The sequence below is a fragment of the Bufo bufo genome, chromosome 3, assembly GCF_905171765.1.
Source record: "Bufo bufo chromosome 3, aBufBuf1.1, whole genome shotgun sequence".
Lineage (NCBI taxonomy): Eukaryota > Metazoa > Chordata > Amphibia > Anura > Bufonidae > Bufo > Bufo bufo.
Window position 1 is genome coordinate 16,920,117 of NC_053391.1, and position 20,982 is coordinate 16,941,098.

The 20,982-nt window shown below is 45.8% G+C and overlaps 1 protein-coding gene across 1 annotated transcript in view; it reads left to right on the top strand.

The window, feature by feature from the left end:
- Positions 1 to 1,230: 1,230 nt before the first annotated feature.
- The window catches only part of LOC120994391 (beta-1,4-galactosyltransferase 3-like), a 92,953-nt gene continuing 73,201 nt past the window's right edge, over positions 1,231 to 20,982 (top strand). The window contains exon 1 of the mRNA XM_040422911.1: positions 1,231 to 1,299. The gene's annotated coding sequence lies outside the window, so the exon portion shown is untranslated. The remainder of the gene's footprint in view (positions 1,300 to 20,982) is intronic.

The following is a 20,982-nucleotide window of genomic DNA, read 5'->3' on the forward strand; positions in this document are numbered from 1 at the left end:
ACACTGTTATGGGGGATCTGTGGATGACACTGTTATGGTGGATCTGTGGATGACATTGTTACGGGGGATCTGTGGAGGACAAGGTAATGGGGGATCTGTGGATGACACCATTATGGAGGAACTGTGGATGACACTGTTATGCGGGATCTGTGGATGACACTGTTATGGAGGATCTGTGGATGACACTGTTATGCGGGATCTGTGGATGACATTGTTACGGGGGATCTGTGGATGACACTGTTATGCGGGATCTGTGGATGACACTGTTATGGAGGATCTGTGGATGACATTGTTACGGGGGATCTGTGGATGACACTGTTATGCGGGATCTGTGGATGACACTGTTATGCGGGATCTGTGGATGACACTGTTATGCGGGATCTGTGGATGACATTGTTACGGGGGATCTGTGGATGACACTGTTATGGGGGATCTGTGGATGACATTGTTACGGGGGATCTGTGGAGGACAAGGTAATGGGGGATCTGTGGATGACACTGTTATGGGGGATCTGTGGATGGCACTGTTATGGGGGAACTGTGGAAGAGACACTGTTAGGCTCCATTCACACGTCCGCAAAATGGGTCCGCATCCTTTCTGCAATTTTGCGGAATGGGTGCGGACCCATTCATTCTCTATGGGGACGGAATGGATGCGGACAGCACACAGTGTGCTGTTTGCAGCCGCAATTGCGGAGTGCGGCCCCGATTTTGGGTCCGCAGCTCCGCAAAAAGATAGAGCATGTCCTATTCTTGTCCGCAGCTTGCGGACAAGAATAGGCATTTCTATAGGGGTGACGGGCTGGTGTGTTGCGGACCCGCAATTTGCGGGTCCGCAACACACCACGGACGTGTGAATGTAGCCTTATGGGGGATCTGTGGATAACACACTGTTATGGGGGATCTGTGGAGGACACACTGTTATGGGGGCATCTTTGGATGACATTGTTATGGGGGATCTGTGGAGGACACACTGTTATGGGGGATCTGTGGAGGACACAATGTTAAGGGGGATCTGTGGCTCTTCATACAGAGGTGTAGTAAGTCTATTTTGAGGCCCCTGGCCCCTCTTAGTGTACTGCACTACATCCACGGTAACCATGACAACAGCGCGGGAAACGCTTAGCCCGCTCCAAGTCTGAGGGCGAACTTCTCACCAATCAGCCGCGTCCTCGGGCGGTGGGCGGGGCTTGTGGTCTCTAGGACGGGGCAGCGCCTGAGCGGGAGCGCGCACGTATAAATGATGGGGGGCGCGCAGGGCAACAGGTGACTGGTTGTGTGACGGGCGGCAGCTGGGCAGGTAAGTGTCACCGCGTCCTCCGAGACCTGGGGCCGAGGATGCACCTGCCTCCGGGAGTAACTACCGTGTGTTCTAGGAGGGTGTATGGAGAATGGGGGTCATTCTGCGGGTCACTACACGCTGCAGTGTAATAAGCTTATAATGTAGAGTTATATGCTAACCGTTAGAGATGTAGCAGAGCTGACTGTGTTGGGGAACTCTCAGGAGACTAATGACGTTTTGGCTAAGTTTGCTTACGAAATTTAAAGGGGTACTCCAACCCATGTCTCTATAGTGTATTATTTGGGGTCCCACCTCTCCCCACCCGCTGTCCTCCTCCTTGTCATTAGATGACCCCCATTCCTCCTGATGACTCGGTGTCCTTGAGGTGGCACTCCAACACCTTGAAGAGAAAAAAACTTTTTTTTTATTGGTTTTTAATAACCTCTATAAGCAGTAACTTTTTTCGATTGTCCTAGACGCCCGACGCCTTGTTGACGGTGGGACGAGCCACCCTTTAATTACGGATACAGTTTCAAAAAATAAATACATTATAAAATAAAAATTCATTATTTTTTTGGCGTAAAAAATTAAAAACTCCCCAGTTCTGTCTTCTCTTTTTTTTTTTTTAAGGCATCAGTGTAAATGACGTGCAAACCTGGATGCGAGCTCGGTCGGGGCTGGTAATACCGGATCTACATGGCTCTTTTGTGTTTGAATGTTGTGTGTGTATATATATATACACACCACATGCACTGGGTGCTATTCCTCAGAGGTCGGCTTCTCCTCCGCGATACGTACTTGGCAAATAACGAGGCAGCACTTCCAGCTTTTGGTGACAGGGTGACGACCCCAAAACTGTATTCCCAGCAACGTTTCGGCCTACTCAATGTATAATATATATATTTTTTACAACTTTTTTTTTTAAAAATATTTCTTTTCTCCCGGGGACCAGCGGTTTGTTGGCGTACTTACTTACCTCTGTATTGTGATTTTGTTATCACCCTGATACACCGGCTCTAGGGCTGGGGGGTCTTCCTTAGGACCCCCGGCTGCCCTGACAACGCCCTTTAATAGCGTCTCAGGTAGTCGGCAAGAACCCCCCCCCCCCATTTCCAACCACTCAGATGCCACAATGACAATTGACTGTGGCATCCAAGGGGTTAAACAGGGGGTGGTAGGCGGGTGTGAGCGGTGTGTCGCAGCCTCTGACTATACCCGTACTCTGTTGGTTGTTAAGGGGTTAATTATGCCTTGAAATTCTGCAACTTTGCGATATGCCTCCATATATTTTTTTATTTTTTTTTCTCTCGCCTCCTGTTCAAGATCTCTGCTTGCTGTTAGTGAATGCTTGTTAACATCCAAAGGCTGAAAAGTTTGATACTTCTCAGAGCTGAGGGTTTGTTACAGGCATCCTCAGTCCTTTGTGAATTAAATGCAGCAGAAGTACTTCTGTCTGGATTTTTTGCTACAGTGTATCAGCGCAGGTAAGGGGTATCGGTCTGGAGTCTCTTACTGAAGATTTAAAGGGGGTTCTCCGGGTTTTTAATATTGATGACCTCTCCTCCGTTGTCGGACCCCCGCCGATCCGCTTTATGAAGGCGCGGCGCGCGCAGGGTGCATGTGCCGTCTCCCTCCTCTCGCTGCTGGTATAACTATGGTGAGCAGGAAGACGGCGCGCGGTCACCTTCCCTTCATACTGCTGACACTCTACTTTGTCCGTGTTCACGGATCCATAACGCCCATTATAATCTATAGGTCTGTGAAAGCCATGGATCAGTACGAAGAGAGGCTTTAAATTATTTTTTTTGGAACATGGATGAGACACGGACATCATTTTCACGGAGGCCTCACTGACCATCTTTTCACGGATTTAACCCCTTTAGGACACCGCCTTATTTCACCTTAAGGAGCAGGCCATTTTTTGCAAATCTGACCAGTGTCACTTTAAGTGCTGATAACTTTAAAACACTTTGACTTATCCAGGCCGTTCTGAGATATTTTTTTTTTTTTTTGTCACATATTGTACTTCATGACAAAAAATTTTACCAAAAAATTGCAAGTTTCAATTTCTCTACTTCTATAATACATACTAATACCTCCAAAAATACTTATTACTTTACATTCCCCATATGTCTATTTCATGTTTGGATCACTTTGGGAATGATATTTTATATTTTGGGGGATGTTACAAGGCTTAGAAGTTTAGAAGCAAATCTTGAAATTTTTCAGAAATTTTCAAAAACCCAATTTTTAGGGACCAGTTCAGGTCTGAAGTCACTTTGCGAGGCTTACATAATAGAAACCACCCAAAAATGACCCCATTCTATAAACTACACCCCTCAAGCTATTCAAAACTGATTTTACAAACATCGTTAACCCTTTAGGTGTTGCACAAGAATTAATGGAAAATAGATACAATTTCAAAATTTCACTTTTTTGGCAGATTTTCCATTTTAATATTTTTTTTTTTTCCGGTTACAAAGCAAGGGTTAACAGCCAAACAAAACTCAATATTTATGGCCCTGATTCTGTCGTTTGCAGAAACACCCCATATGTGGTCGTAAATCGCTGTACGGGCACACGGCAGGGCGCAGAAGGAAAGGAATGCCATACGGTTTTTGGAAGGCAGTTTTTTCTGGAATGTTTTTTTTTAACACGTGTCCCATTTGAAGCCCCCCTGATGCACCCCTAGAGTAGAAACTCCAAAAAAGTGACCCCATTTTCGAAACTACGGGATAGGGTGGCAGTATTGTTGGTACTAGTTTAGAGTACATATGATTTTTGGTTGCTCTATATTACACTTTTTGTGAGGCAAGGTAACAAAAAATGGCTGTTTTGGCACCGTTTTTATTTTTTATTTACAACCTTCATCTGACAGGTTAGATCATGTGGTATTTAGCCAAGATGCCTGCAATGATTTGAGCAGGCACTGGGTTCCGATCCCTGCCCGCCGGGCGGTGGTGATCGGAACTATACATGACATACCGGTACGTCATGTGTCCTGAAGAGGTTAAAGGGGTAGTCACACTTGAGCAATTGGCATTTATCCTGCAAGGAAAGTGAATACAAGCCACTTACTAATGTATTGTGATTCTCCATATTGCCTCCTTTGGTGGCTGGATTCATTTTCCCATCACATTATACACGGCTCGTTTCCATGGTTACGACCACCCTGCAATCCATCAGTGGTGGTCGTGCTTGCACACTATAGGAAAAAGTGCTGGCCTCTTTGGCCGGGACCGTGAGAGCTCACGTACTGTAGGCCGATGCTTTTTTCCTATAATGTGCAAGCACGACCACCGCTGCTGGACTGCAGGGTGGTCATAACCATGGAAACGAGTAGTGTATAATATGATAGAAAAATTAATGGAGGCAATATGGAGAATCACAATACATTAGTAAGTGGCTTGTATTCACTTTCTCTACATGATCAATGCCATTTGTTGAAGTGAGACGACCCCTTTAAGCACGGACTGGTGAATGATGCTTTACTGGGATAAACCATTGACAGCAGATCAGTAGGGGTCTGACCATCGGCGCTCCCGCCGATCAGTGACGCTTTGATAGCCTTTCATGGGATGCCCCCAATGCCAAAAAGGATGGAAATCTTTGTTGAGCACCATGTATGGCAGTATTATATGGGCTCTGTATGTTACTGGTACTTAGGTGAGGTGTCATGAAGCCCCTAATGTTTTCACAGCTCGTAGCCCACCAAATCTTCCTCTATTACTGCAGTCTGTGTTCTTTCATGTGCTCCTATGTTATTCTGTATTCGTGGTCACGAGAAGCAGATTTCAGGGGAGATAAATAACTTACCGCAATCACATTAGTCAGTAATACTGCAGAGGGGATCTTCTCCTCAGTGTCCACACTGGCTCAGGATCAGAGAACCGGGCGTGTAGTGTATCTATACAGTGACTGCACCAGCAGAATAGTGAGTGCAGCTCTGCAGTATAATACAGGATGTAACTCCGGATCAGTACAGGATAAGTATTGTATGTACACAGTGACTGCACCAGCAGAATAGTGAGTGCAGCTCTGGAGTATAATACAGGATGTAACTCAGGATCAGTAATGTATGTACACAGTGACTGCACCAGCAGAATAGTGAGTGCAGCTCTGGAGTATAATACAGGATGTAACTCAGGATCAGTACAGGATAAGTAATATATGTACACAGTGACTGCACCAGCAGAATAGTGAGTGCAGCTCTGGAGTATAATACAGGATGTAACTCAGGATCAGTAATGTATGTACACAGTGACTGCACCAGCAGAATAGTGAGTGCAGCTCTGGAGTATAATACAGGATGTAACTCAGGATCAGTACAGGATAAGTAATATATGTACACAGTGACTGCACCAGCAGAATAGTGAGTGCAGCTCTGGAGTATAATACAGGATGTAACTCAGGATCAGTAATGTATGTACACAGTGACTGCACCAGCAGAATAGTGAGTGCAGCTCTGGAGTATAATACAGGATGTAACTCAGGATCAGTACAGGATAAGTAATATATGTACACAGTGACTGCACCAGCAGAATAGTGAGTGCAGCTCTGGAGTATAATACAGGATGTAACTCAGGATCAGTAATGTATGTACACAGTGACTGCACCAGCAGAATAGTGAGTGCAGCTATGGAGTATAATACAGGATGTAACTCAGGATCAGTACAGGATAAGTAATGTATGTACACAGTGACTGCACCAGCAGAATAGTGAGTGCAGCTCTGGAGTATAATACAGGATGTAACTCCGGATCAGTACAGGATAAGTAATGTAATGTATGTACACAGTGACTGCACCAGCAGAATAGTGAGTGCAGCTCTGGAGTATAATACAGGATGTAACTCAGGATCAGTACAGGATAAGTAATGTATGTACACAGTGACTGCACCAGCAGAATAGTGAGTGCAGCTCTGGAGTATAATACAGGATGTAACTCAGGATCAGTACAGGATAAGTAATGTATGTACACAGTGACTGCACCAGCAGAATAGTGAGTGCAGCTCTGGAGTATAATACAGGATGTAACTCAGGATCACTACAGGATAAGTAATGTATGTACACAGTGACTGCACCAGCAGAATAGTGAGTGCAGCTCTGGAGTATAATACAGGATGTAACTCAGGATCAGTACAGGATAAGTAATGTATGTACACAGTGACTGCACCAGCAGAATAGTGATTGCAGCTCTGGAGTATAATACAGGATGTAACTCAGGATCAGTACAGGATAAGTAATGTATGTACACCGTGACTACACCAGCAGAATAGTGAGTGCAGCTCTGGAGTATAATACAGGATGTAACTCAGGATCAGTACAGGATAAGTAATGTATGTACACAGTGACTGCACCAGCAGAATAGTGAGTGCAGCTCTGGAGTATAATACAGGATGTAACTCAGGATCAGTACAGGATAAGTAATGTACATACAGCAACTTTTTAGTTAGATGATACCTGTATATAAACTGTGAGTTGGACATTCCCTTTAAAGTTTTTATTTCTGTACCGCAGCCTGTTGCCCCACTAGCTGATTCCTGACTGTCCCCAGTATTTGCTGAACATCTTAGGATACGCTGCCTCTCTGTGCCCTATATGAGTGCAGTTCCTGATGTGAAGCTCCAGTAGAAGCATGCAGCCAGCAGACAGACCCCAGAGCTGCATTCCACCCCTGAGAAACAGCTTTTATCTGGGTCAAAGTGCATGTTGCAGGATGGTTTTCGGGGCGGCTGCAGCGTGACCGCCTGTAACTGCAGTCTGCTCCATGCAAAGCACTGAGACCTTTGTACGTTCTGCTGGGGATTAGGACGGTTTATTATCCCATCTATTGCAAAAGTATTCACCCCCTTGACTTTTTTCGTGTCTTGGTGCCTCACAATCTGGAATTAACATGGATTGTTTGAGGATTTGCATCATGTAATTTACGGAACATGCCGACAACTTTTTTTAAAATATTTTTTTTATTGTGAAGCAAACCACAGAATAACAGAAAAGGTCAATGTGCAGAACTATTCACCCCCCTATAGTCAGTACTTTGTAGAGCAGCCTTCTCCGGCAATCACAGCTCCAAGTCGCTTTGGATAAGTCTCTAGGAGCAGTCGCCACATCTTACCCCTGGGACTGTTGCCCGTTCCTCCTTGCAGAACTGCTCCGGCTCCTTCAGGTCGGATGTTTCTGCTGGTGAACAGCATTAAGTCTGACCACAGATCTTTTATTGGCTTGAGATCTGGGCTGTGACTAGGCCATTCTAACAGATTTACAGGTTTCCCCTTAAAGGGGTTGTTCAGAGCTGAACCTGGATTTACCTATATTTTCACCCAGACAGCCCCCCTGAGGCTAGCATCGGAGCATCGCACGGGCTCTTTTGTTTTCAATAACACTGCCGGGCGGAAACTTCCGCCCGGCAGTAAGTTCGGTGACATCACTGGCTCTGATGGGCGGGCTTAAGCCCTGCCTTAGCTGTTTTACTGGCTAGGGCAGGGCTAAATCCCACCCATCAGTGCCGGTGACGTCACTGGGCTTCCTGGCAGCCCCATGAAGAGCCCGGTTCGTCACCGGATCTCCAAAAAATACCTTTGCCCTGTGCGATTTAGCTCAGGGCAAAGGAGAGCATCGGAGCATGAACTGCTCCGATGCTCATGTCGGGGTGAAAATGGGGATATGTCTGGGTTCAGCTCTGAACCCGGACAACCCCTTTAAACCAGTCAAGTGTTGCTTTAGCCGTGTGTTTGGGGTCATTCTCCTGCTGGAAGGTGACCCTCCGTCTGAGCCTCAGATCACACACAGTGGTCCAGGTTATGCTCAAGAATATCCCTGTATTTAGTAGGGATCGACCGATATTGATTTTTTTTTTTTTTTCTAGAGCCGATAACCTGTGAACTTTCAGGCCGATAGCCGATAACTTATACCGATATTCTGTGCATTTTAATTTTAGATTTTTTTTTTTCTGTTTAAAGGAGTGTGTGTGTGTGTGTCTGTGTGTGTGTGTGTGATTACAAAATGTATTGAACACATGTTGATACAAGCCGTTATCAAGCCAAGTGAAACACATAATAAAGTGACTGTGCGTATATAGGAACATGTCAGGAAGTAATCGGTGCTAATTTCCTGTTTGATTCCATACTGGTGCATATAAAAACTCCATACAAAACCATTCATGGTGCAGCAGCCATCGGATCCCCTCAGGTATAGTGCATCACATTTCCGTCATGGTCTTCTATCTCATAGAGCTACATGTGCGGTGTACTCATGTTTTCCCAAATAGTGATAAAAACATCCATGGCTTGCTCCAACATAATTCACACCTGTAAGAAAACCGCAACTCAGGAATCCATACAATTCTGTTACCTTATGCTCTCACGGCACTATATCACAGATGGAGCGCTCCCCCATCTCGGCATGTCTCTGTACACTGCGCCTGCGCTGCCCTCATACCGCCGTGCGTCATCACCCGGTGTTAGAGGCAGGCCGATCTCGCAGCACTACATTAAAGATGCCGCGTTCCCCCAACTCGCCGTGTCTCCCTGTTCACTACGCCTGCGCCACCATCGCGGCGCATCACAAACCCGAGCGGACCAACACTGCAACACGCGCATGCCCAACTCAGCCTCCCGCCCTGCACCCCACGCCTGCAACAGGGCGAACACCGAAGGAGCCCCGAAGTTACCAAGTCTGGAAACCTGGTCACCCATCAGTATTGCATCGCGCAGCGTCTTCTCTATACAAAGCGCTGTATTCACTACAAGCAGCAACAACACCTTGTATTGACCCCAGCCTGAACAACAGTCATTATAACCGTTACCTGTATTTATTGAGGACTGTATTAGATATGGTATTGAGCACAATCTGTGACCTCCCGGGAATACTACCCGGTATATTCAACACATGAACATTTCCATACGTCACATATTAAAGTCCCTCTGTGATAATGGTAACGATTCGTATTATAAGGTAACTGAAATGGATAAAACCTGGGTCAGCGATCTCTCCCACAGGTGTCCACAACTCTCCATACGTAACTGCGGAATATAAAAAATAACATAATGTATCATCTGCAATCACTCGAGTGTCGCCAGACCCCGGGGTCGCAGCAATTTGTGCGCCATCCTCTATATACCTCAGTTGATCATTCCTGAGGTCACTCTAAATTCTATGTTTAACCCTTTAGGTTTGAGTGTATCCAAGCGATGGATCCACCTCAGTTTGCATTTTTTTTTTTAGGAGGGACACAGTCTCCCCCCCCCCCCCCCCCCTCTTTGGCAGAGCCACTTGATCGAGTATCATAAACTCAAGTTCCTGTTCTTTGTGTTTAGATACCGGGAGATCTTTCCTCATTTCTAATACTAAACCTGTGATTGTTCACCCGTGTCTTCACGCCATTGTGTTTAGTTTTGAAAAAAGTCTGTTGTAAGCGCACTTGTTCTGGAACGCTCGTCCTCACCGCGCTATCTTTGATGTTCCGTGTCCTTCTATAGGACATCAGTGGGGCCTCTTTAACCACCTCAGCCCCCAGTGCTTAAACACCCTGAAAGACCAGACCACTTTTTACACTTCTGCACTACACTACTTTCATCATTTATTGCTCGGTCATGCAACTTACCACCCAAAGGAATTTTACCTCCTTTTCTTCTCACTAATAGAGCTTTCATTTGGTGGTATTTCATTGCTGCTGACTTTTACTTTTTTTGTTATTAATCAAAATTTTACGATTTTTTTTTGCAAAAAAATGACATTTTTTCACTTTCAGTTGTAAAATTTTGCAAACAAAACGACATCCATATATAAATTTTGCTCTAAATTTATTGTTCTACATGTCTTTGATAAAAAAAAAATGGTTTGGGTAAAAGTTATAGCGTTTACAAACTATGGTACAAAAATGTGAATTTCCGCTTTTTGAAGCAGCTCTGACTTTCTGAGCACCTGTCATGTTTCCTGAGGTTCTACAATGGCCAGACAGTACAAACACCCTACAAATGACCCCATTTCGGAAATTAGACACCCTAAGGTATTCGCTGATGGGCATAGTGAGTTCATAGAACTTTTTATTTTTCCATTACGCCACATGACAGCACCTGTGAGAGATCCTCCTCCTTCCGGACAGGAAACAGGAACTTCCCAGATCTTTAAATTGGTCCCATGCCTTCCACCTTCAGTTCTTTCCTGTTTCCTGTCCAGGGACAGGAGGATTTCTTTCCAGGTCTATTTTGTGGCTGCAGGACCTCTAGGGTTAAGACGAAACCTAGTGGAGGTACCTGTCGGCGTAAGTCTCCACTAGGAGCCGCTGAGAAGTCCGGCGTCTGCATTTTCTTCCCTTCTTCGGAGCCATGGGGGGATGCCTGGGCTGCCTCGTGTCCCTGCCTGCCGGCGAAGTCGCGGCATGAGGGGGGAGCTGCGTCTTCCCTCTCATTGAGACTGGCTGTGCTGGACGCGCGCGTCGCGCCGGAAGTGACGCGTGCGTTCCACCGGCCGGAAGGGGAGGAGCTAAAACATGGCGGGCGCTGCGCGGCCCATTTGAAAAAGGGAACGCCAGCCAGCGTCGAGGGAGTAGCAGCAGGATCGACTGGCACAAGCGGCACCTACAGCCCTCGATTGCCCCTCTTTACACAGCACGATAATGCAGGAAGAAGGGGATGTACAACAGCGCACCGACAGACAGGAGCAGCTTTTGGAACCCAGCATGGTACTCCTGGGGGTAAGAGGGGTTAACCCCCACCATCTCCCTTTGGGGAGTTATTATTTTGGCCAGGTTAAACTGATGGGATGTTTTATTAAATGCAGGCTAAAGAGGCCCCAAGGAAAGCTTCCCACAAAAGAGCTAAGGAGTGTGGAATCTGCAAGAGGAAGTTGGATTCATCTTACTCCAAGACATGTTGTCAGCCATGTCTGGATAAGTTAGTGGCAGAGGAGTCGCCATCTTTATTACAGAGTATCCAGAATTTAGTAAAAAATGAAGTCCGTTCGTCCGTAGAGGAGCTTAGAAAATCCCTGCCTAGCTCATCCAGGCATAAGAAGGCCCAGGCGGTAGCGGAGGATACTACGGACTCCGAGTCTGAGGAGGGCGCTATTGTAGACTCAGATTCCTCTTCCGAGGATTTGACAGGGAAGCCGTTGTTTAGAGCTGAAGATACGGACCTATTATTGAAGGCGGTTAGATCCACGATGGAGCTGGGGGAGGAAAAGGAGTCCAGGTCTAGACCAGAGCTGATGTTTGAGAGCCTTAAGCCCAAAAGGTCTAGAGTTTTCCCCATTCAGGACTGTATAAAGGACCTGATTAAACGTGAATGGGAGAAGCCCGATAAAAAATTCTTTATCCCTAGAGCGGTCAAGAGAAAGTACCCCTTTGATGATCAGGAGGTCTCAGCTTGGCAGGAGGTACCAAGGGTAGACGCTCCTGTAGCTAAAATAAATAAAAAGTCAGCCCTTCCGTTTGAGGATCTAGGGTCCCTTAAGGATCCCATGGACAAAAGGGCTGACGCATACTTAAGGAAGAATTGGGAAGCTTCCACCTCTGCCTTTAAGCCAAATATAGCAACTACCTCGGTGGCTAGGTCATTAAAGCTCTGGTTGGAGGAATTAGAGTCTCATATAGAGAATAAGACTCCTAGGGATCAGCTGCTTGAGGCAATACCAACTATGTCCAGGGCAGTGGACTTTATTTCTGATGCCTCTGCTGATGCATTGAGGCTTTCCGCTAGGGCGGCTGCCCTATCCAATTCAGCCAGAAGGTCCTTATGGTTGAAAGGGTGGAGGGGCGACGTAGCTTCAAAATCTAAGCTTTGCGCCTTGCCTTGCCAAGGAGATTTTTTATTTGGATCAGCCTTAGATGACATTTTAGATAAGGCATCCGATAAAAAGAAAGGATTTCCAGCACCGTCCTTTCCTAAACAGGGGAAGCCATTTCGGAATAATGAAAGAAGGAAGGCTTTTGGGGATCCAAAGAAAAGGAGGGAGTGGAGATCTGATAAATCAAAAAGTGTCCTGTTTAAACCCAGACCTCAAACATCAGGTTCCACTCAACAATGACGCCAGACCCCAGGTGGGCGGTCGTCTTTCTTTATTTTTTCCAGCCTGGCGAAATATTACCGCAAGCGCCTGGGTAAAGGATATTATAAAGGAAGGCTATCGCCTAGACTTCAAGAGACTACCACCCAGGACATTCAAAGTTACTTCTTTAAATCAAAATTCTCCAAAACAGGTGGCACTTTCGGAGGAAATAAACAACCTCCTGGGAAAGGCAGTCCTTGTCCCAGTCCCCATGGACGAACAAGGAGAGGGTTTCTATTCAACCCTATTTCTGGTCCCCAAGCCCAACGGTACGTTCAGACTGATTATAAATTTAAAAGGTCTCAACCAGTATCTGTCCTACCAGAAGTTCAGGATGGAGTCCATCTCCTCCACGGTCCTCCATCTGTTTCCCAACTGCGTGATGGCCTCAATAGACATAAAGGACGCCTACTACCACGTGCCCATCCATCCCTCGTCCCAAAAATACCTGAGGGTGGCAGTGAGGATGGGGGAATCAATCGTCCATTTACAGTTCTGAGCACTTCCTTTTGGGGTATCACAGGTGCCGAGGCTCTTCACAAAGCTGATGGCGGAGGTAATGGCGGAAGTAAGGAGGTCGGACATCATTATAGTCTCATACCTGGACGACCTTCTCCTGGTAGGGCAGTCCCCAGAGCAGTTGAAATCTCACATACAGAAGGTCCTGGGGATCCTCATGAGCCTGGGCTGGTTAATAAATTGGGACAAATCATCCCTGATTCCAACATCCAGATGCGTTTTCCTCGGCATCCTGTTAGACTCTCAGACTCAGAAATCTTATCTTCCAGCAGACAAAAAGGAGGGGATTCAGCAGAAGATCAGGTCTTTCAGCAAGGTCAAGGAAGTCCCCTTAAGAAAAGCTATGTCTATTCTGGGTCTGATGACTGCTTGTATTCCGGCTGTGAGGTGGGCCCAATTCAGGTCCAGAATACTGCAACGGCTCATTCTATCCAAATGGGATGGGAGGTCGCTATCCCTGGATCACAAGATTGTGGTCCCGGGTTCAGTAACCCGGTCCCTAGCTTGGTGGCTAAAGGCTTCGAACCTCGGTCAGGGGGTAGAGTGGGTGAGACACGATCCCTTGATAATTACCACCGACGCAAGCCCTTGGGGATGGGGGGCCCATTCAGTTTTGGGGTTTTTCCAAGGTCCTTGGTCAAGAGACCAGAGTGCTCAGTCCCAAAATGCCAGGGAATTAAGAGCAGTCCTGTGCGCACTAGAGAAAAGTCTCCCTTTTTTGTCCCAAAAGCATGTCAGGATCCTATCAGACAACGCCTCGGTGGTGGCTTATATAAACAAACAAGGGGGGACAAGATCCTATCGACTAATGGAGCTGGCATCCAGGATTTTCTTGTTGATACAGAGGAAAGTTCTGTCCCTCTCAGCGGTGCACCTGAAAGGCTCAGAGAATCACCAGGCGGACTTTCTCAGCAGACACAGATTCAGTCAGGCGAATTGGTGTCTGAATCAGGAAGTGTTTCACCAAATACAGGCCCTATGGGGATCCCCTACGATAGATCTTTTCGCCTCAGTGGAAAACAAAAAGTGCAAAAAGTTCTTTTCTCTCAACGGGGAGGATCAGTCGATAGGCACAGATGCGCTCTCAGTCGTGGGGGAAGGGCCTAGTCTATGCGTTTCCTCCCATCAGTCTATTGCCCAGAGTGATCCAGAAGATCAGAGGGGAGCAGGCGACGGTGATCCTAATAGCACCATTCTGGCCAAGAAGAGTCTGGTTTGCTTGGTTGAGGAGACTATCAATAGCCGATCCTTGGGTGCTTCCGGAAAGACAGGACCTATTATATCAGGGCCCTCTACATCATCCGGAAGTCAAGAACCTCCACCTGACGGCTTGGATTTTGAGAGGACATTCTTCAGGTCTAGAGGCCTATCGGAACAGGTCATCGGGACTCTCCTAGCTAGTAGGAAGAAAGTCACCTCCGAAATCTATCTGAGAGTATGGAAAACCTTCCTTCGGTTTGCAGGTCCAGGCTTAGACTTGAGCTCACCCAACATCCCGTTAATTTTGAACTTTTTGCAGGAAGGCCTTAACAAAAAGCTTAAACCCAGCACTCTCAAGGTGCAGGTCTCAGCTCTGAGTGTCCTGTTTGACTTTCGATTGGCTACTCATCCTTGGGTTAAAAGGTTCATTAGGGGGTCCTCTAGACTATGTCCTATAGTTAGATCTAAGTCAGCCCCCTGGGACCTTAACCTGGTTCTTTCTGCTCTTACCAAGGCTCCGTTTGAGCCTCTGGGGGACATCCCCTTAAAGATGTTGTCCTATAAGACCGTATTTTTAGTGGCCATTACATCTGCCAGACGAGTAGGAGAGCTGTCCGCCTTGTCCTCTTCCCCACCATATACTCAGATTCTGGAGGATAGGATTGTTTTCAAACCAGACCCTGCATTCCTGCCCAAAGTAGTGTCTGTATTCCATAAGTCTCAGGAGATAGTTCTCCCTTCCTTTTGTCAGGACCCAAAGAATGAGGGAGAAAGATCCTTTCATACTTTAGACGTTAGAAGGTGTGTCTGAGTATTTAGAGTCTACAAAGGACTTTAGAAAGACCCCGCAACTCTTTGTTCAATTTCAGGGTCAGAACAGGGGCTCAAAGGTTGCAAGCCGTACCTTAGCCAGATGGATCAAGAGAGCGATAGGTTTGGCATATTCACTATCAGAGTGTCAGGTCCCTTCAGATTTTTCAGCCCATTCTACCAGGGCAGTAGCCTCTTCCTGGGCAGAAAAAGGGTGTGCTACTATAGAACAGATCTGTAGGGCTGCAACGTGGAGTTCTCCCTCTACGTTTTACAAGCACTACAGGTTGGACCTTTCATCTGTGCAGGATATGTCTTTTGGGAGAAAGGTGCTGTAGTCCCTCCCTAATAATTATCTAGTCTAGTCTCTCACAGGTGCTGTCATGGGGCGTAATGGAAATACTTCAATTACTCTTACCGGTAATATGTTTTCCATGAGCCCATGACAGCACCTACATAATTCCCTCCCTTATTTAAAAAAAAAATATATATATATATATATATATATATATATATATATATATATATATAATAATAAGACTTTTATTTATAAAGAATGATGATGGGGAAAAAAGAAAAAAAAAAAAAAAAAAGAAAGAGAGAAGGAGAAATTTACTCTTTAGTATAGTGCCAAAGAAGAGATATGCCTGGCATATATTTGGCGCAGAGTTTTTTCTATTATGTTTTCTCGCCTATGTTGTTAGTTTTTACTATATATACAGTCATGTGAAAAAATTAGGACACCCTTTGAAAGCATGTGGTTTTTTGTAACATTTTTAATAAATGGTTATTTCATCTCCGTTTCAACAATACAGAGAGATTAAAGTAATCCAACTAAACAAAGAAAACTGAAGAAAAGTCTTTTCAAGATCTTCTGTAAATGTCATTCTACAAAAATGCCTATTCTAACTGAGGAAAAAGATAGGACACCCTCACATGTATTCCCTCTTAAATTGGCTCAGATCTCACACAGGTATATCACACCAGGTGCACATAATTAGTAGATCGTTACTCTGCATGTTGAATGAGGCTTGCCCTATTTAAACCTCAGACATTTAGTTTGGTGTGCTCCTGACTGTTGAAGTGAGAGTGAGCACCATGGTGAGAGCAAAAGAGCTGTCAGAGGACTTCAGAAAAAAGATTGTAGCAGCCTATGAGTCTGGGAAGGGATTTAAAAAGATCTCAAAAGATTTTGAAATCAGCCATTCCACTGTCCGGAAGATAGTCTACAAGTGGAGGGCTTTCAAAACAACTGCCAACATGCCCAGGACTGGTCGCCCCAGCAAGTTCACCCCAAGAGCAGACCGCAAGATGCTAAAAGAGGTCTCCAAAAACCCTAAAGTGTCATCTCGAGAACTACAGCAGGCTCTGGCTACTGTTGATGTAGAAGTACATGCCTCTACAATCAGAAAGAGACTGTACAAGTTTAACTTGCATGGGAGGTGTGCAAGGAGGAAACCTTTGCTTTCCAAGAGAAACATCGAGGCCAGACTGACATTTGCCAGAGATAAAGTTGACAAAGACCAGGACTTCTGGAATAATGTTCTTTGGACAGATGAGTCCAAAATTGAATTATTTGGACACAACAGCAGAGGACATGTTTGGCGTAAACCAAACACAGCATTCCAAGAAAAGAACCTCATACCAACTGTGAAGCATGGAGGTGGAAGTGTCATGGTTTGGGGCTGCTTTGCTGCAGCAGGACCTGGTCAGCTCACCATCATAGAATCCACGATGAATTCTACTGTGTATCAGAAGGTGCTTGAAGAACATGTGAGACCATCAGTTAGAAAATTAAAGCTGAAGCGGAACTGGACCATGCAACATGACAATGACCCAAAACATACTAGTAAATCAACCAAAGATTGGCTGAAAAAGAAGAAATGGAGAGTCCTGGAATGGCCAAGTCAAAGTCCAGATTTGAATCCCATTGAGATGCTGTGGGGTGACTTGAAAAGGGCTGTACGTGCAAGAAACCCCTCAAACATCTCACAGCTGAAAAAGTTCTGCATTGAGGAGTGGGGTAAAATTTCCTCAGACCGATGTCGAAGACTGGTAGATGGCTACAAGAACCGTCTCACTGCAGTTATTTCAGCCAAAGGAGGTAACACTCGCTATTAGGGGCAAGGGTGTCCTATCTTTTTCCTCAGTTAGAATAGGCATTTTTGTAGAATGACATTTACAGAAGATCTTGAAAAGACTTCTTCAGTTTTCTTTGTTTAGTCGGATTACTTTAATCTCTCTGTATTGTTGAAACGGAGATGAAATAACCATTTATTAAAAATGTTACAAAAAACCACATGCTTTCAAAGGGTGTCCTAATTTTTTCACATGACTGTAGGTGCGTTGCTGGTCCCAGGAATCTTGTCAAATACTGAAGGTGGAAGGCATGGGACCAATTTAAAGATCTGGGAAGTTCCTGTTTCCTGTCCGGAAGGAGGAGGATCTCTCACAGGTGCTGTCATGGGCTCTTGGAAAACATATTACCGGTAAGAGTAATTGAAGTATTTTTGTCACAAGTTAGCGGAAAATGAGACTTTGTAAGAGAAGAAAAAAAAAATCTATTTCTACTAACTTGTGCCAAAAAAATGTCTGAATGGAGCCTGACAGGGGGGTGATCAATGACAGGGGGGTGATCACCCCCCTATAAGGCTCCATTCAGACGACCATATGTGTTTTGCGGATCCGATCCGTGGATCCGTAAAACACATACGGACATCTGAATGGAGCCTTACAAGGGGGTGATCAGGGAGTCTATATGGGGTGATCAGGGGTTAATAAGTGTCAGGGGGGGGGGTGTAGTGTAGTGGTGTTTGGTGTTACTTATTACAGAGCTACCTGTGTCCTCTGGTGGTCGATCCAAGCAAAAGGGACCACCAGAGGACCAGGTAGCAGGAATATTAGACGCTGTTATCAAAACAGCGTCTAATATACCTGTTAGGGGTTTAAAAAAATCGCATCTACAGCCTGCCAGCGAACGATCGCCGCTGGCAGGCTGGAGATCCACTCTCTTACCTTCCGATCCTGTGAGCGCGCGCGCCTGTGTGCACGCTTTCACAGGATATCTCGCGTCTCGCGAGATGACGCGTATATGCCTGACTCTGCCTGAGTGTGCCGCCTCTGGAACGTGATCCTGCATGAGGCGGTTAAAAGCCAACATGTTGGGGTACCCCCTCTGTAGTATACCCCAGTGTTGCCTAATGATACAGCACTGTCTTCATTGTATGTGGATACAAACGGTACCCGGTTAGGACTTTTCTTGGGGCACGCTTTTTTCACCTCCTCCCGAGGGATCGGATTTACTTTATTAATATGCCCCTTCACTAATGTTGGGGGACTTGTTCCTAGAAAGGGGATATCCCTAATTTTTTTCCAAGGCTTTATTTAAATGGTCTTCCTCATCTACAATCCTTTTAACCCGTAACATCTGACTATATGGGAGCGATTTAATCATCCTGGTCGGATGACCGCTTGTATATTGTATTGTGTATATACGTGTTCCTCATCTGGACTGGAACCCAAGATGCTTTATCTGAGTTTCATGTGTTCCTTAATAATATGGATGAACATATCAAGTTCACATTAGTGGCATCCAGTGAAAGTACAATTTCTGGATACACGGGTGTATATAAAGAATGGGCAGTTGCACACAGATTTGCACATTAAGGAAACTGATAAAAATACTCTGTTACAATATACAAGCGGTCATCCGACCAGGATGATTAAATCGCTCCCATATAGTCAGATGTTACGGGTTAAGGGATTGTAGATGAGGAAGACCATTTAAATAAAGCCTTGTTAAAAATGGGGGACTCGTTCCTAGAAAGGGGATATCCCTCAACATTAGTGAAGGGGCATATTAATAAAGTTAATCCAATTCCCTCGGGAGGAGGTGAAAAAAGCGTGCCCCAAGAAAAGTCCTAACCGGGTACCGTTTGTATCCACATACAATGAAGACCGTGCTATATCATTAGGCGACACTGGGGTATACTACAGAGGGGGTACCCCAACATGTTGGCTTTTAAAGAGGCCCCACTGATGTCCTATAGAAGGACACGAAACATCAAAGATAGCGCGGTGAGGACGAGCGTTCCAGAACAAGTGCGCTTGCAACAGACTTTTTTCAAAACTAAACACAATGGCGTGAAGACACGGGTGAACAATCACAGGTTTAGTATTAGAAATGAGGAAAGATCTCCCGGTATCTAAACACTTCAGTGAATACAAACAAAAAACAGGAACTTAGGTTTATGATACTCGATCATGTGGCTCTGCCAAAGAGGGGGGGGGACGACAGGGTGTCCCTCCTAAAAAAAAAAAAATGCAAATTGAGGTGGATCCATCGCTTGGATACACTCAAACCTAAAGGGTTAAACATAGAATTTAGAGTGACCTCAGGAATGATCAACTGAGGTATATAGAGGATGGCGCACAAATTGCTGCGACCCTGGGGTCTGGCGACACTCGAGTGATTGCAGATGATACATTATGATATTTTTTATATCCCGCAGTTACGTATGGAGAGTTGTGGACACCTGTGGGAGAGATCGCTGACCCAGGTTTTATCCATTTCAGTTACCTTATAATACGAATCGTTACCATTATTACAGAGGGACTTTAATATGTGACGTATGGAAATGTTCATGTGTTGAATATACCGGGTAGTATTCCCGGGAGGTCACATAGATTGTGGTCAATACCATATCTAATACAGTCCTCAATAAATACAGGTAACGGTTATAATGACTGTTGTTCAGGCTGGGGTCAATACAAGGTGTTGTTGCTGCTTGTAGTGAATACAGCGCTTTGTATAGAGAAGACGCTGCGCGATGCAATACTGATGGGTGACCAGGTTTCCAGACTTGGTAACTTCGGGGCTCCTTCGGTGTTCGCCCTGTTGCAGGCGTGGGGTGCAGGGCGGGAGGCTGAGTTGGGCATGCGCGTGTTGCAGTGTTGGTCCGCTCGGGTTTGTGATGCGCCGCGATGGTGGTGCAGGCGTAGTGAACAGGGAGACACGGCGAGTTGGGGGAACGCGGCATCTTTAATGTAGTGCTGCGAGATCGGCCTGCCTCTAACACCGGGTGATGACGCACGGCGGTATGAGGGCAGCGCAGGCGCAGTGTACAGAGACATGCCGAGATGGGGGAGCGCTCCATCTGTGATATAGTGCCGTGAGAGCATAAGGTAACTGAACTTTATGGATTCCTGAGTTGCGGTTTTCTTACAGGTGTGAATTATGTTGGAGCAAGCCATGGATGTTTTTATCACTATTTGGGAAAACATGAGTACACTGCACATGTAGCTCTATGAGATAGAAGACCATGACGGAAATGTGATGCACTATACCTGAGGGGATCCGATGGCTGCTGCACAATGAATGGTTTTGTATGGAGTTTTTATATGCACCGATTACTTCCTGACATGTTCCTATATATGCACAGTCACTTTATTATGTGTTTCACTTGGCTTGATAACGGCTTGTATCAACATGTGTTCAATACATTTTGTAATCCTTCACTTGTTATGTAAGGAGTGCTGCGTTACATTTATTTGGATTGTGTTTGGACCCCACCTGAATCATCTGCATCACTTGAAGTGAGGAGTGCTGCCCTGCCATCACCTGTTAACCTGCAAGTTTATCCAGAGGAAGGCAAAAAAAAACTGAGGTAGAAGCCAATTTTCCCCACTTTAGGGGAATAAAAAAATCCTCCCGACTCCAATCAGAATAACTCCCTGGATCAACGACCCCTCTCTAGTAGTTATAGCCTGTAATATTACACTGTAATAATATTATTTTAACCCCTTCCCGACACATGACGTACCATTAAGTCATGGAAGCCACTGCGTTCCTGCAATTTGATGTAATAGTATGTCATGGTGATCAGGCGGACACCGGAGTGGTGCGCGCCTGATCACTGCAGGGGCCCGGCAGTCACTGGTAGCCGTGCCCCTGCTGTATCTGCCGGCATCACTGTAGAATCTGATACCGGCGGATTAACCCCTTCTATGCCGCTGACTGCGACATAGAAGGGGTTTGTGTCTGTTGAGGGAGCGCATCGAGTCCCCGCACTGCTGTGGCAGGGACTCGATGTGTCAGAAGGCAGCCCGATGCCGTGCAGAGGCTGC